At 42.1% G+C, this 16,508-nt stretch overlaps 1 long non-coding RNA gene across 1 annotated transcript; it reads left to right on the top strand.

Annotated features, from left to right (window-relative positions):
• Positions 1 to 265: 265 nt before the first annotated feature.
• LOC134807071 (uncharacterized) lies at positions 266 to 10,724 on the top strand. The gene is made up of 2 exons (XR_010146648.1): positions 266 to 530; positions 6,710 to 10,724. It is a non-coding gene; the product is annotated as an uncharacterized LOC134807071 (long non-coding RNA).
• The last annotated feature ends 5,784 nt before the right edge of the window (positions 10,725 to 16,508 follow it).

Below are 16,508 nucleotides of genomic sequence, written 5' to 3'. Positions count from 1 at the left end.
TTAAAACGGTCCTGTGATTATATTCTCTCATTACAGAGGTGTCCAGAAAAAAAATAAGGAGTGCAGTTCTGAAATTATATAAAAGCAAAATTATTACTCTAAATGTAAGAGCTGTGATAGATCGTGTCATTGACCATGGTTCTTTTCCCCTGACACACACGTCCCCACCACCCACCCACTGTATCCATATGCCTTTTGCCATATGACTTTGCAGCTCTCCCCACTAAAGGGGCAGCCATGTGATTTGCTTTGGCCAATGAAATGAGGCAGTAGTGGTGGTATCCTAGTTCTGAGCCTAGGTCTCAAGAAGTCTTATGTGTTTCTGCTTATCCTCTTATACCTCTGCCATCACCATGAGCCAAACATCCCCCAAGTAGCCCACTGGTCCCAGGACAAGGAGGGAGACATGGAGCAGAGCTCATCCAGCTGCTGCAGCCCCACTTGACCCAGAGACCTACACTGGGAAGCAGAGCTGCCCAGTCAAGTCCAACCTGGATGTGTGGAACCCCAGCCAACCTGATGCATGAGCAGTAAGTGTCTTTTTTAGCCACTGAGATTTGGACTGGTTTGCTTAGAAGCAAAAACTAACTGATTTAAGTACATCCCTGAATTGTTGGCTTTACCTAAATATATATATATTTATATATATAATATAAAAATATACATTCTATATAAATATATATTTTATATATATATATATATCAGTTACTTAGCATTTTAGAACTCTGCATGCTTTCTACATGAGGTTACTTCCAAAGGCAAAAGGTGCTTTAAAAAATTGTAAAAGGAGAAACTTAATAGAGATACCAGCGTCTGTTGGAAGAAAATCTCTCATAGTTCCATGTTGCCTCATTCTGCAAGCAAGCCAACTCTTGATCCCCATCACCCCTGATGGATGGGGCTGGAGTTGAAGTTGCTATCATGCCATAGACTGTTCTATGTACAATTCTTCCTCTTGCATCATTCCGCTTTCTATGGCAGTGGTCCTCAACCAGATCAGTTCAGCACCCCAAAGCATATTGATAATATCCAGAAACATTTTTGATTGTCACAACTGGGTTGGAGAGAGCATATTATTGGTATCTACTGGGTAGAAGTCAAGGATGCTGCTAAACCCTACAATGCACAGGACAGTACCCAACAACAAAGAAAAAATCTGGCACAAAATGTCAATATTGCCAAGGTTGAGAGACCCTATCCTCTGATTGAAGTTGAAATTATTTTTTGATTCTTCCCCCTTATAAGAGTATGTAAGTTTGAGGAATTGCATGACAAGAGCTTATTAAATACAGAAAAAAAAAATCCTTTTTAAAAAAATCCAGACCAACTTTTCTATATGTAATGTGCAATATATATGAATGTATATAATTCAAGGTATAAATGACTTTTTCACAAATATCTCAAATAAGAAAAAGTTGAAGAAAACCTTTGGATATTTCTATATATCTAGAAGCAATTACTAGTACCTCAAATCAGCTGTCAAGAAAATACTTCATTTTAAACATTTTTGAATAAATAAACAAATATGCAAAGGCATCCTTTGCTGATGAGCCTCCACTCCACCCAACCCCCACCCCAAGGGCATTAGAGATTTATAATGCAGCAGTTGCAACGATCTGGGGCATGAGGCCATTTTGAATGAAATTGCTGTGTTATGACAATATCCTTTGGTGTTTCAGGAACTAAACCCTCTTAATGACATCCTAGGGAGATCAGCTTAATATTGAATCCTAGCCTCAATGCTTTGGATTTGTGCCAAGAAAAATAACCTGATCCCCAGAATCATTGAGAATTGACGGGGGTCCTCAGGCTGGTGAGTCAACTGTGGCTGAAATATAGGTGTGGAATAGTACGTATGCGGCTGTTTCTGATGAAAGACTGTATTTGGATAAGCTGTCTAAAATAATGGAACTGGCAAAGCTGGAAGGGACCCCTGAGATTCAGTGAGGGAGGATTTTTAATGTATGATGGGTTCTGTGAAGGCATTTTTAAAAATACAGAGAATTTTTAAATAGACTGAGAATTCAACAAAAGAGGGGACCTAGGATGACCTGCTCAAGATTTGAGAGGATGAGGAGAAAAATAAGTCTGCTGGAACAGCATTTCAAATCCTAGACAAAGGATAAGGTTACAGAGGAGAAGCCATAAAGCTAGAATTGGGCAGAAGGGCCCAGAAAGGGAACAAGTGAGATCAGAGAATTACCATGATCAGGGGCCAGGAGACCTGTGGTTGGTAAAACAGGCCATGGTATGGTCATTCCTCAGACATGTTCCGTGGAGAGGACATCAAAACAAGTAGTCAAGATTCCATTGGTTGGAAGAATTAAGGCGATGGAGTAGCCTAACTTAGAACTGAGGGTGAGACCTGGGGTAATATTTTTTAAGAGCCTGATCATTATTAACTTGTGCCAAGGTAAAATAAATGCGGTATTGCTAACCTGACTTTACTAAGGAACAAAACTATTTCATCGAGAAACTGGCAACACATTAAATTGATGGTAGCATTATGCTCTGGTGGTAAATTTTAATCTATGTTCCACAAAACCATAAAATTCAGTAGGGACCCACACCAGAAGGAAAGAACAAGAGAGGCCAAATGTGTGGGTATCTGAGCTTCCCGCCCCCACTTCAACCAGGAAAAGCTCTACTTTATCTGCTTTAAACATTGGAGCTCTGCCTAACTTTTCATCTGAAAAAATAGATTCTGCTGCTGAAAAGAGTTTGAAAAACAATGCACTAAAAGGCAGTGGTCCCTGGTTGGGGAGCAATATTGCTAGAGAAATTAAAAAAAAAAAAAATCAGCCCATGACCCCAGGGCTAAGAGTCTTTTAGAGACAATGGAACTTTTTCTGAGCAAAGCGACAGTGTGAAAAGTTGGCCTGTGTGTTGGAGGGCTCCTCCCTGATTTTGTTCATGTTGGGGGACCCATATAATTTATTATTTTAACTGGGAAATTTTTGAGAATAAAGGGGGGTTTTATAGATATGTATTCTTTAGAACAAGAGGCATAAATTATGACTGCCCTGGGCAAATTAAAATGTTTGGTTGCCCTAATTAAAGTGGGTACTTGGCCATATTCACATGGGCCTCGGTGGGAAAGATAGACCCATTTCTAGCTTCACCACTAGTGTAGGTTGCTGTTACAATGACTAAAGATAAGAAAATTAACTTACACAATTGGATTCGCCATACATGACAAGGTCTAGTTTGCTTACTAAATGGGAGAAATGAGAGAAACCTCCTTAAGGTTTCTATCAGTGTCATGATTTTACATTATAGGCCCTCTGCACCCCTGAAGTTGAAAGCAGAGAGAGGGGTTGTTGGGAGCACTTAGTCCGTGCGCCGTTGCTCACAGATAGTGACCAGGCATAGATTTGGTTACACTGTCAACCCTTCTCCAAGATCATAGAAGACTGCTCGGACTTGTGGATCCATACATTTACACCCTTCCTCTTCCCCACTGTTGGCCACCCCTGCATCCCCAACCCCAGAACAGTCCATATTCTGTTTGGGCAATAGTTAACACATCTAACCACTTCACCAAAAAACCAACAAGAGGAAACCACCAGTGAAAGAGAAAGTCAGCTTATTACAAGTTCTGGCCAGCGCATACCTTGTGTTTGTTCACTGAGTTTGCCAGAAAGTTCCCTTCTGAGAGCCTAATTTACAACTTTCCTTGAGCTGCCAAATCATCACCCAGTAGACTTCTCCTATTACTTCTACTCTGTTACCCATCGATGGCCTTCTTGTGGAGCATTAAACAAAACACTCAGACCAAGTGGGAGTGTGACCCACACCAGGTACAAATAACCTACCTGTCACTCACCAGCCACCCTCGGCAATTGACAACAATAATGTGGGCAGCTAAGTAATTATAGCAGGGAAGTTGGAAGAAGGAATTTATAAGTTTCAATCTAAATGTTTGGCATGCTTTATCACCAGAAACCCTAGCTCCTAAATGTCAGGAACAAACTATAAAAAGAGTGTGGATTAAAGGCTCTGAGTTACATATCAAAGGTCTTCTCATTGTCAAAAAATATTTTCTTTACTGAGCATTCACAGTGCCTCGCCCTGAAATGATTCCTAGATATCTCTCTGAGGGATATACAAAGAGAGGAGGAATAATAAAAACCAACAAGCCACTAGCATCAGAGCAAGGCTCCAGTGCAAATATCATTGCCAACAACACGAAATATGGTGGCCATCTGCCTGTGGTACATTTAGGGTTGGTCTTTACTTCCTGTATTTTCTAAATTTTCTGCTATAAATACATATGCCTTTTATAATTAGAAAAATATAAATGTTGATTTTAAAAGGTTGTGGAATCAGGATTCAAATGCAAGTCTGTCTGATGGCCAAGCTCGTGTTCTTTCTACTCCTCACTGCTTCTCACCTATGTCCATCGATAACATTCATTTTATTTTTAATAAAATAACCAACAATAAATAGAGCTGAATGTTTGCCAGGTACCTTTCTAAGCATTTAAAATGTATTAACTTGTTTCAGCCTCACATCATGTGAAGACTGATTATATTCTTACTCTACTGATGAGAAAACCAAGGCACAGAAAGGTTAGGTAACTTGCTGAAGGTGGCAAAGCTGGTCAGCGACAACACTGGGATTCTTCCCCAGCCAGTCTGGCTCCAGGGTCTGTGCTCTTAGTTGCTCTGTTAAGCTGCCTCAACCGTCTCCTACTTAAAGATAGATCTTCTCTGGCCCTCATATCCTTTTGCAACCTGGCCAGGCCCCCGTTGCTTGCGTTAGTGTAAGAGCAGGACAGGCAAGCCCGAGGAGCCTTTTTAATCAGAGATGACACAGCTGGATTACCAGTATAATCGGCTATAGCCTCAAAGCCTCATGATGAAAAGGTCCAGAGGAAATCAACTCTAGTCAGTGTCCATGATGATGAGGAATTAAAAGATGTGAAGGCTCCTGCTGCCTAAAAAAATAACCATGGCATCATTTTTCTCATCTCATCTAGCACAAATTTAAATTACATTCCTTGAAAATATTTTTTGCCTTCTTGATTTGTCCCTGGTTTTCTGTTTTAGTTCAATTTTACCTTCTCAGTCAACTCTTCCCCATCACACACATGCCATGAACATCCCCCCATGAAGGGACTTGTCCCCCTCCCCATCACACACATGCCAGAGACAGTCCCCCTCCTATGAAAGCACTTGTCCCCCTCCCCCATCAAACATATGTCATGGGCATCCCCCTCCATAGAAAGACTTTTCCCCCTCCCCATCACACATATGCCATGGACTGTTTCCCAATTCATGAAGGGACTTGCCTTCCCCCATCACACAGATGCCATGAACAGTCCCCCACTATGAAAGAACCTGTCCTCCCTCCCCAATCACACACACATCGTGGACATCCCTCCCTGTGAAGGAACTTGTCCCCCTCCCTCATCACAAACATGCCATTGACATCCCTACTTATTGATGGATTTGTTGACACTGAGCCAGAATCTTGACTTCCTTGAACCTCAGGTTTTTATCTGTGAATTCAGAGGTTTTAATTGAGGATCTCCAATAATGATGACATCTGGCATTTATATAGGAATTTGTGGTTTGTAAGCTCCTTCCTGTTCATTATCTCACTTTACCTTTCCAGTGACTCTGGACAGTGAACATTGGTGGAAATTGGCTATCCCCAATTTCCAGGTGAGAACACCAAGATTCCTCTCTAACAGACAGGAAAATCCAAATCTACTCATTGTAATCCCGTATCTTCTTCCTCTTTGCCTCAAAACATCCCTAAGGGCCTCTTCAAGCTCACAGTCTGCGCTTTTGGGCCTGCCTCCCACATCCCTGTCCCCATTTAGGCAGCACTCATTGTAAAGTTTAAACTACCTGCTGCAGCATCTTGGTCCCTAGAGACATTTGAGAGGCTCACTTGGTACCTGAGGACTGCAGTGATGAAAGTTCTCCCTTTAATTTTCATCCTCACGAATTTGGATCATTAGAGCCAACCATTGAGACCACAAACAGATGTCAAATTTGGCCTGGATTTTCTGGGAGCAGCATCTGGTTGGCCTTTCCCCAGACGACACTTCCCTTGGCAGCTGATTGTCACGGTGGCTACAAGGGGAAGGTGGGGGGCACTGCGGGGAGCTGCAGGACTATCTGGATCCTGGACTGGCTCACCCTCTGGCTTTCATATGTCTCTTTATGTATATCTGGTGTGTTATTTACCTATATCATGTGCCATACATTGTTAACCTTCCTTCCCAAAGTCCCTGCCTAGATAACAAGTGTCATTGGCTAAAGAGGAAAAGAAGAACTGGCATGACTTAAAATACATGAAAGCTGGGTAAATAAACTTGTATAACTTGCACTGAGCTTGGGCCAAAGTTGTGCACCCTAATCAGGGTCAAAATACACTCTATTAACCTGAGCGTCCTAATTTACACATGTGGTCTAGGTGTGATTTTAATAGCAACCCCTTTTGCTCTCAAAAGTTTCCAAGTTTGGACAACAAATTATATGGATACCTTCTGTATGATGTGAGATCAAAGATTACCAAATTACGGAATCTCTAAATGGAGAGGCAGGCTAAAGACCTTTATGTGCAGCCTCCTACCCAGTGCTTGGAAACCTCTTGTAAACATCACAACAGAATTTGAGCTCTACCAGAAGCACATTTGGACTCAACCTTATAAAAATTTCAAGTCGCTTCATCTGTGTCTGTTTTGTCTTTGTAGCTCACGGCATTGGAAGACATCATAAACATTAATGGAGAGCGGGATGCCAGAATAAGTTGATCCAAATGATGCAGGAATATTTAGCAGCAAGGAGAAAGGAATTCACATTTCTCAGTACCCACTGTGTACCATACTTTGTGATAAGATGGTTTCCCTCCAATATATCCTCATTGTCAGCAATGTCGGGAAACAGGAATCATTTCCCCTTCTACAGGTGATAAAACTGAAGCAAGAAACATACAGGCTAACATCAGCTGAGCTGAGATTTGAACTCCACTCTTTTTGACCCTGGAGCTGATGAATGCTGCTTCTAGAGGTTGAGTATCCCTTATCCGAAATCCTTGGAACCAGGAGATTTTTGGATTTGGGAATATTTGCATATACATAATGAGATATCTTGGAGATGGGACCCAAGTCTAAATACAAAATTATTTTGTTGTATATACACCTTGTACACATAGACTGAAGATAATTTTATACAATATTTTAAATAATTTTGTGCGTGAAACAAAGCTGTGACTATGTCTTGACTGTAAGACATCTTGCATGCAACCCATCATATGAGGTCAGGTGCAGAATTTTCCATTTGTGGTGTCATGTTAGTGCTCAAAAATTTTCGGATTTTGGAGCACTTCAGACTTTCGTTTTCCAGATGGGGGATGCTCAACCTGTCTTAGAACCTGTGGTCTCCCATCATGCCTCCCTTCCCCATTCCCTTGCTCCACTGGGGTCTGAGGTGGGAAAGCAAAAGGAGTTGCAGGTAACCCTTACTTTTCACACCAGGCAATCTCTCCCCACAATCCATCACATTCCTGAAGAACAAGGAAGCAGAGCACTCCACTGAAGAAATTCTGTTAAAATCTATCCCCAACGTATAAGCATCCATCTTTGTCCCAGTCTGGGTCTAACATGAACAAAGTGCTTGAACAATTCAGTAGAGGAGAAAGGGAACTTGGAGCAGCTCCGTCGCCCTGAAGTGACACTGCCATGCTGCATTTCCTGTCTGTAATATCTCTTCAGAGCAATTGTTTTCTTCTGTGAGGACACTTCAGAGATTCACAGAGACAGATGCTCTTGTGACTGACCATAGCAAGTATCAAAAGGCCTGGGTAGAATTACGAAGCATTTCTCGTGCACTGCGTATTGGGAAGTGCTTCACAGCTGTGTGGCAGATGTGAGTGGACAGAGGGGCAAGGGAACTGCCCCAAAGGAGGTGGCAGAGGAAGCAACAAGCCAGGGATTGGCTGGCCGGTCCCAGCACAGCAACTGCACAGCAGCTTGCTAAGTTTCACAGGTGAAGCCAAAGGCTGGGGGGAATGGAAAACAAATATAACTCCATTAAATTAAGGTCTGAGGAAAACATGATGAGGAAAGTCAATAGTGAATCAAAACATTGAAAAGCCACTAACTTTGACTTTCCATGTGCATGTGCAAGTTCACGTGTGCAGGTGTGTCTGCGTGTCCAAGTTCTACACTGATTCAAGAAATAATTATAGAGGGCCTGCCATAGGATGGTGAGCAAAACAGTCTTGGCCTCTGTCCTGATGGAGCATGCAGTATCACAGACTCTATATGTTCTATTTCTAGGCCTTGTATTTTGAGGATATATGCCAGTGGAATGAGAATGGCTCTGTGACCTTGTTTAAGTCCCACCAGTGTCTCAGGCAGGGTTTTCCAAAGTGTAGTCCTTGTACTATTATGTGGTGAAGATGCTTAATTGTTTTGTAATTATTTAATGTGCGTAGGTATCACATCAAACCCAGTATTTTCAAGGATTTTTATAGCTTAAGACAAGGCTTGTTATAGGCAAGGTGGATCAATTCAAAAAATATATGCTAACAAAATAATAGTGGAGGTGGTACAAAGAAACAGCAAAGGTAGTGAGATGGCTTCACTGGTGTTTGTGAATCACCAAGATAATGCAGGTGGAAATAAAAATCAGTGTGGTCCATAGAAACACAAGGGGTTCTAATTACCCCTCAGTGAGCACTTGCTCTCTCACTCACCCCAGCAATGACATATTAAGCAAAGCACTGCCCTGACTGCATATGCTCTTGCTGACAACTTGGCCAGCATTCAGAAGACACTAAGTGTGCTCTGGGAACTTCAGAAGGCACTAACATTCCATGGAGAACTTCACAAAGAGTGAGACCTAGTCCCTGGCCTAAAGAGAGTATAATTTAGTAGGAAAGAAAAGACAAGCACACAAATAACTGTAAAATGGGATAAGCCCCAAAGTGGAGGTACAAAGTCCCATAGAAGAGGCTCAATGATCAGTCACGCCTGCCGGGTAAGGTCAAGAAAGACTTCGTGGAGATTTGAGATGGCATCTGAGATAAGCCAGGAAAGACGGTAGAATTTCAACAACCAAAAAAGTGGGGAGAGGGATGGGAGGCATTCCAGAGAAGGAGAAATGCTTGAGCAATGGTACAGAGACCAGGAAGTTATATGAGGGCAGAAAGTCCCTGCTGTCTATTTAGCTGGGATATAGAATGCAAGTCAGTTAGATGATTAGGTGGGGTTATAACATAACTAGCCTTAAATAGTGGACTGAGAATTTTCCACTTAATTTAATGCAAATGGCAGGGGAGGGGGCAGGCAATGGAGAGCTGAAAACAGGACTGGAGATGCGCTGGAGGGAAGTAACCCTGGAAATGGGTGAAGTACGGGTTACTGTCACCCCAGCTCTGGTTCTTGTTATTCCCTAGGAGAAGCATAATAGAAGTGTGAATTTAGGGTAGCCAAATGATGACTTTGCAGAGGGAATCTTTAGGACTTGTGACTTGATTAAAAGCAGGGAGATGGATAGGGAACATCCAAGGATAACTAGATAACTAGAGCTCTCCTGTTCCTCTGACTCATGTGTGCTAAAACTGTAGAGTCAAACAAACACTTGTAAGTGGCGTGATGTAAATCCCTTAGGGGCCCATGCCTGCCTCAAGAGAAGAACGTGTGGTCAGGAAAAACGACCGGGGGAAGTGAAAACGACACAAGACCCAGAGGATAACCCTTATTTTATTCACACATGCAAATTTAGGCACAGCAAAAAGCAAAACGAAGCATACCAAATGTCAAGGGTTAATTATTAATCATTTCTATATTAAATTATGAGTTTTTCAGTAAGACACTTTTTGATAAGAAACTTGAATTACGTTCATAACCATCAAAATAAAGAAAATGAAAGAGACAGATTTTCTTTGGTGGTGGGAGAACATTAAGTATTGTGGAAGCCTGAAAAATGGTCCCCAAAAGATATCTGGTCCTAATCCTTAGAACTTGTGAGTGTTATCTTACTTGGAAAAAGGGTTGTTTTAAGATAAGGATCTTGAGTTGGGAAGATTGTCCTGAATTATTCAGGTAGGCTGTAAATGCCATCACAGGCAACCTTTTTACATGGATATTTGACACAGAGTGGAGGAGACACCCATAGGAGAAGGCTATGTGAAGACATAGCATCGAGACACTTGAAGATATTGGCCTTCAAATGGCACAGCCACAAGCAAAGGAATGCCAGCAGCCACCAGGAAAAAGCAAAGAATGGATTCTCACCTAAAGTCTCCAGAGGGACTGTAGAGTATCCTGCCAACACCTTGATTTTGACTCTGTGAAACTGATGTCAGGCTTCTGGCCTCCAGAACTGTGAGAGAAGAAATTTCTGTTGTTTTAAACCTTCGAATTTGTGGTAATGTGTTAGAGCAGCCACAGGAAACTCATATTCTAAACTAGCAACTATGAAATGAGAATTTCTAGTGTTCAGCTAAGATACCACCGCAGAAGCAGCTGGATAATATCAGATGAGCCGAAAACTTCTCTTACCCCATTTCCTTATCCATAAAATTAGCAAATAATACCTGTCTTGCAGAGTTAATTTTAAAGTTATACAAGCAAATACACTTTGAAAGTGACAAGTACTAGAAAAATGTAGGGAATTATCCTACAAGTCTGGGTATCCTCAGCACCCAAGGCACATGAATGATGCACAATAAAATATACAATTGGTTAGAAATAGAACAAAGTGTTGAAAGTGCTTCAAAGCTCAAAATGTAGGGCATGAGGAACGAAGGAAATTCAGTTCAGGAATAAAATATTTATTCAGCATCACTAATAAGCCAGGCACTCTGCCAGAACCCAAAGGTATAAAGAGGAACAAATGATAATTCCTGCCCTGTGGATGGCTTATAGTCTAGGGTAGCATTTTTACAGTGTGTTCACAGACCACTAAGCTCTCAAATTTCTATTTAAAGATGCCAAAGGACCCAAGATCAAGTGCTATATTCTAATATCTACCCTCTCCATTTCCTACCCCCTCCCACAACCACACTTTCTGTAGACTCACAATGTGTTAGTTAATTTAAGGCATTGAGTCCTGTTGTTAATAAGCTGACTTGCCCTTAATTATCCCAGGCTTTTCCAAATTTCCTTGACATGCACTAACCATTTAACCTTGGGGAAAAGAATGGAATAACATTCTTGCCTGCCTGTTGTAGCTGTCATCATATTTAAATGTAATAAAACATGGAAAGTGTTTAATAATTATGGTGCTCTAGGCAAAATAGCAGTCCTTCAAAAATGCCCATGCCCTAATCTCCAGAACCTGTGAATATGTTACCTGACATTGTAAAGCAACCTTGTAGGTGTGATTAAAGTTACAAGCTCTGAGAAGAGAAAATCACTCTGGATTATCTGGGTGGGCCCAGCTTAATCTTATGAACCCTTAAAAGTGGAGAATGTTTTCCAGCTAAGGTCAGAGAAAGAGACTTGACAAAGGAAGAAGGGTCATAGGGATGTGATACTGCTAGCTTTAGAGATGAAGGAAGAGGACCACAGCCAAGAAATGTGGGTAGCCTCTGAACACAATACAAGGCAAGGACACGGGCTCTCTCCTTGAGCCTCTAGAAGGAGCACAGCCATAAGGCATTCTTAAACTATGTCGCTTACCTTACCTACCTCATCCACTTACTACTTGTATGGCTAATGGCATGAGGAAGTCACTAAAACTCTCCGAGCCTCCCTGGCCTCCACTTAAATGGGAGTGGTACCCACAGAGGGTCAGGAGGCTCAATCAAATCTCAAATTCATTATCTCTTGCTTCTCATGCACAAGTCAGTGTCAGCAGGAGGCATCAGTGCTTCTGCAAAAATAACTAATTCAACATTACTTTGTCAGATCACAACTCTTCTTTGCTAAAACCTTCCAGAGGCTCCCTGTCTCACTCACAGAACAACCTCATGGACTTCCTTTGTTCTCAGGGTTCTCATGACACAATATGACCCCATTTCCTCTGACTATAGGTCCTTCCTCTCTCCCCCTTCCTGATGGTGCTCCAGCCATACTGGCCACCTTGCTGTTCCTGAGGCACACCAGGCAGCTTCCAGCCTCAGGACATTTGCACTTGCTGTTTTCTCTGCTTAGAGCCCTCTTACCCCATATCCACATAGCTTGCTCCCTCAACTCCTTTAGATCTTCATTCGGCTATTACCTTCTTCCTGAGGCCTTCCCTAACAACCCTATGAAAATTGCAATACCTGCCAGCCAAACATTCCCCATCCTCCCTTCACTTTAATTTCCACCATAGTAATTTCATCTTCTCACATGCTGCATATTTAACTTTTTTGTTTACTTTCTTTCCTCCATTGGAATATAAGCTCTATCAGGGCTTTTCATGAAGGACATACAAGTAGATGCTTGATAAATATTTGTTGGATAAATAAATCAGTGCATATACCAATCTGAAGTCACAAAATCAATATGAGCATCACCTTCCACTAAAGACATATCCTTTCAGTTATCGATGAAAAATGAAGTTGAAAACACAATAATCAGCCTGTCATTGAACAATGCAGCTGCAGCTAAGATCAAGTTCTTGACTGACTTTGCCGAGCCCAACCAATTCAAAGGAAGAATAAAAACATGGTCAAGGGACCCAAGACCCAGCTCTTATCCCCTAGTCAGAGAGAACCCAGAGAGAACCAGCCTTCTGATGTCTTGTCCTTCCTGGTTTTGACCAACCTCTAAAAACCATAAGAACAGTTTGTCTCAGTATTTCAGTACTTCCGCTTCCAGGCTCAGGAAAGAGCAGGAAGTGCAGGGGCGTGTGAAAATCAAGAAAAAAGAAGAATTAAACCCGCTACACATGAAGCGCTCAAAGACTTCCTCTGTAACCTGTCGCAGCACATGGGTTTCAATGTGCTTTCACTGAGAGCCTGGGGGGACTGTGCTGTCCCCAGAATTTTGCACCATGCCCTACACTCTCAATAAACACTTGTTGCCTAAAAAAAAATTAAATTTTAAGACCTTCAGTTTCTCTATTTGTATAAAGTGATTATAAAACCTACCTCATGGAGCTGTGTGATGATCACATATGAAATCACATATGTTAAGTGCTTATGCAGTGTCTGGCACATGATCAGCATTAATTTTATGTGAACTGCCATTTTGATGGCAGTGGTGGCAATCTGATGGTGGAGGAGGTTTAGTTAGCGCTGGGTAGATTGTAACATATACCTATCCTTAATGATTTGTTCAACCTGGAATTTTGGACTGAGCCTGGGCCTGAGGAGTTGAACCTTAGAGTGATCCATTTTTCTTGGAAAAGTCCTGTTCAGTTTGAGCAAGAAACTCTGGAAAGGGGAAGGATGTATTTTAATCCCAGCTACCAGGGTGACAGGCAGCAGAACTGAAACAGCATGACTAAGCACAGACCATCTCCTTTCATTACATGGGGGGCTGAGGTCTTTCCTCTCTACTGCCAGGGACTGGAGAAAGGAAAGATACCCAGTTTAACTGCATCTGATAAACGGATAGTAAAGTCCAAGGGTAGACAATTGGAATATTTCCCCAGCCTTTTTCCTGTTAGGTTCTCAAAGCTAGAAAAAAAAATGCTGAATGTCTTTTCCCTAACTTCATATCGCCATATGAAGCCCAGCTAAGTTTCCCTTGAAGTTCACTAGCCCATTTCCTCTGTAGGTCTACAGGGGCCACCTGCCAATGTGCAGGGATTAAATGAAGAAATAAAGACCTAAGGCCTTTCTGGAAGCTAAAAACCCTAGGACTCCCTAAACACTTTGGAGTTGCAGCTCCCGTTGATTAAGAGGTATGGATCGCATAGTTTCAAGCTGAGCCATGCTTTTCGGAATACTCTGCTTTTTCTCATCTTTTTCCACTATAGTAATACTATAAATGAGATCTCTTCCAGAAATAAAGGCAGAAAGCCCCAAGCTCGATGCTAAAGATGTTTGTGACAGAGTTCTGCAAGAATAGGATATTTGCAGTCTCGTCTGCGATAATCATTTCAGAAGTGGCTGCTGATACAGGTGGGTATGCAGTCAGCAATTGTGGTGGAAATGGGGAATGTCTGCTCAAAGAGACAGAATGTGCAATGACTCAAATGATTTCAAGCAATTGTCAATACTATTTGATGTTAGTCATTTATGCTACCTTTTTCTTATTTATAGATTCCTAGCTTTAAATTAACCTCCCTGATATATGGAAGTAATTTGGTCAGTAATAAGTTCCTTTGTTTTCGGGTTTTTTTTTTTTTTAGGACTATGTGGCAGAGGAGACTCCTGACTTTCACTTCTCTAAATAACCAACAACTCCTCACTGTCCCTGTGTAAAGCTATCATGGCTGTGGGGAAGGAGAGACACTTCAAGGACAGCTCAGAGCAAAGTACCAGTTTAAAATCTTCTCACGAGAAGAGCAGCATCCTTCACTCATTTGTCCTTTCACCGAGGGTGCACTACATGTACTCACTGTGCTAGATATTGGGAATACAGGGCTGAGTGAGACATGGGCAGACTCTCTGAGAGGTAACACGCAGACTACATCTCAAAGGATAACTAGATATCCGCCAATCAAGATGGAGCAGCAGGCCAGGTATACAGGCTCAGCATCACTTTGGGTGTTGCTTTATCTTAAAAAGCTGCCTGAACCACTTAAAGGGACCCACTGCTGCCTTCAAAAGAGTACAGTGATATGCATCTTCCTGAGGTCCTTCTAAGCCACTTCTGGAGCTAGATATATGTTTCTCAGATGTCTCTGAAACAAGGCTTCCAGGCAACTACATCTGAGGCCATTGGTGCTGCAATATGACTGAAAGGAAAGAGGGTGTGTGCTTCAACAGCCTTGCTGTAAGTAAGGTGGCTTCATCCCCTCCCCCCACCTGAAATTGAGAAACGCAGAAGTGACCACAGTCCTAGGCCACTGTGTGCAAAAATGGGAAATGTCACTCATCAGGTCCTCTCCCATGTTTAACCAGAATCATCAGCCTATAGATTCGGGAACTGAGTGGCTTGACCATTTTGCACGTAAGCCATATGCAATTGGTCCAAAGGAGACCAGTGAGCAACAATTCAATTTAGAGTTCACTGAACTCTCTGGTTTGGGAAGGAAATTGCTAGTAATCAATTGCAGCAAGCATACAGGCTCAGGGCCAGGAAGAGAAAAATCACTTTAATGGGCAAAGCAGATGTTGCTAAATTCATTGCAAAAGTGAGATGGGCACAGAGCCAGGCCTTGCATGAGAGATGCTGATCTGTTCTCCTGAATGAACAAAACAGAGACATTTCAAAAAGGGGGGTTTCTATGAAAGAAGCCAGAGGTCTGTGTCCCTGTTAGAGTAAATAAAAGAAAATGCACCCAGGTGTTCAGGTCCCCCATACCACCACAGGACTTAAAGTTGTTAACATCTTATAAGGATTTTTAAACAAATCCAGAATACTAGCTAAAAACTGCCTGGGGAGTCTTCATTCGGTTCTAAGGAGAGTATGTGGTAGAGTAGAGAGAACACGGGCTTTGGCATCAGATCTGTTTCTTCCATGAATTAGTTGCTTCCACCACCAAGAAGTTGTATGACTTGGGCAAAGTTCTTAACACCTCTCAGTCTCAGTTTCCTCCACTGTAAAATGGGCCTAATGTCATTTACCTTATTAGAGCAGTTGTGAGGACTAGTGATAATGTCTGTAGAGTATGGTAGAGAAATGCACTTAAGCAATAACATGTTTTCAGAACCATGAAAAGACTAGTGACACTAGGATGTGGGGAGAATTGGTTAATGACAGGGCAGGGTGGGGTGGGATGGGGAGAATTTCTGGCCCAGTATTGACCAGCTTTGGCACGTGCTCTTGGTGAAGGATTACTTCACAGGTCACATGTTTCTTTGCATGCTTAGGCTGATAAAACATCTCTCAAGAGCTCAGCAAGTGTAGGAGCATAGCCCAAGGAAGGTCACTGTGTGTACTTAGAACATTTTCATGGAGTAGCTTCGAATGCAAGCCTCCTAAAAGAGAGTTGATTCTGATTCCCCAAATCTGAAATGTTCTTTACTTACCTAATTCCCACTCATCCTTCAAGGCCCAACCAGAGTCCCTCCTCTGAGAATCATCCCAAATTCCTCTGGAGCTCACCATCTCTACCTACTCACATATTGCCCAGTTTATATCAGCTGCCTTCAATCCTTCCTGGAACAAGACATTAATCCCATTCAGTAAAAACTTTAAATGCTACTTACTCAATTCTTTGGCCTGTCATAGTAAAGTGTCATACACTGATCATCACCTGAATCATGTGGTTCTACCCCAAATACTTAGCAACTTCCTAGAGTTTAGATATTGAACTTGCACTAATTAAAATCTCTAAATCAGAAGGCAGAGAGAGCTGAGGGCTCTGACACTTGACTAGTTGTGTGAGCTTGGGCCAAGTTTCATGGCCTTCTCAAGCCTTAGTTCTCTCATCTGTATACTGGAGATAATAATAGCACCTTCCTCCTAGGACTTGTGTGAGACTTTCGTGAGCTCGGTC

This window comes from Pan troglodytes, chromosome 8, assembly GCF_028858775.2.
Source record: "Pan troglodytes isolate AG18354 chromosome 8, NHGRI_mPanTro3-v2.0_pri, whole genome shotgun sequence".
In the NCBI taxonomy this organism is placed as follows: domain Eukaryota; kingdom Metazoa; phylum Chordata; class Mammalia; order Primates; family Hominidae; genus Pan; species Pan troglodytes.
Note: the sequence above shows the minus strand (reverse complement) of the source record. Positions and strands in the feature narration are given on the sequence as shown.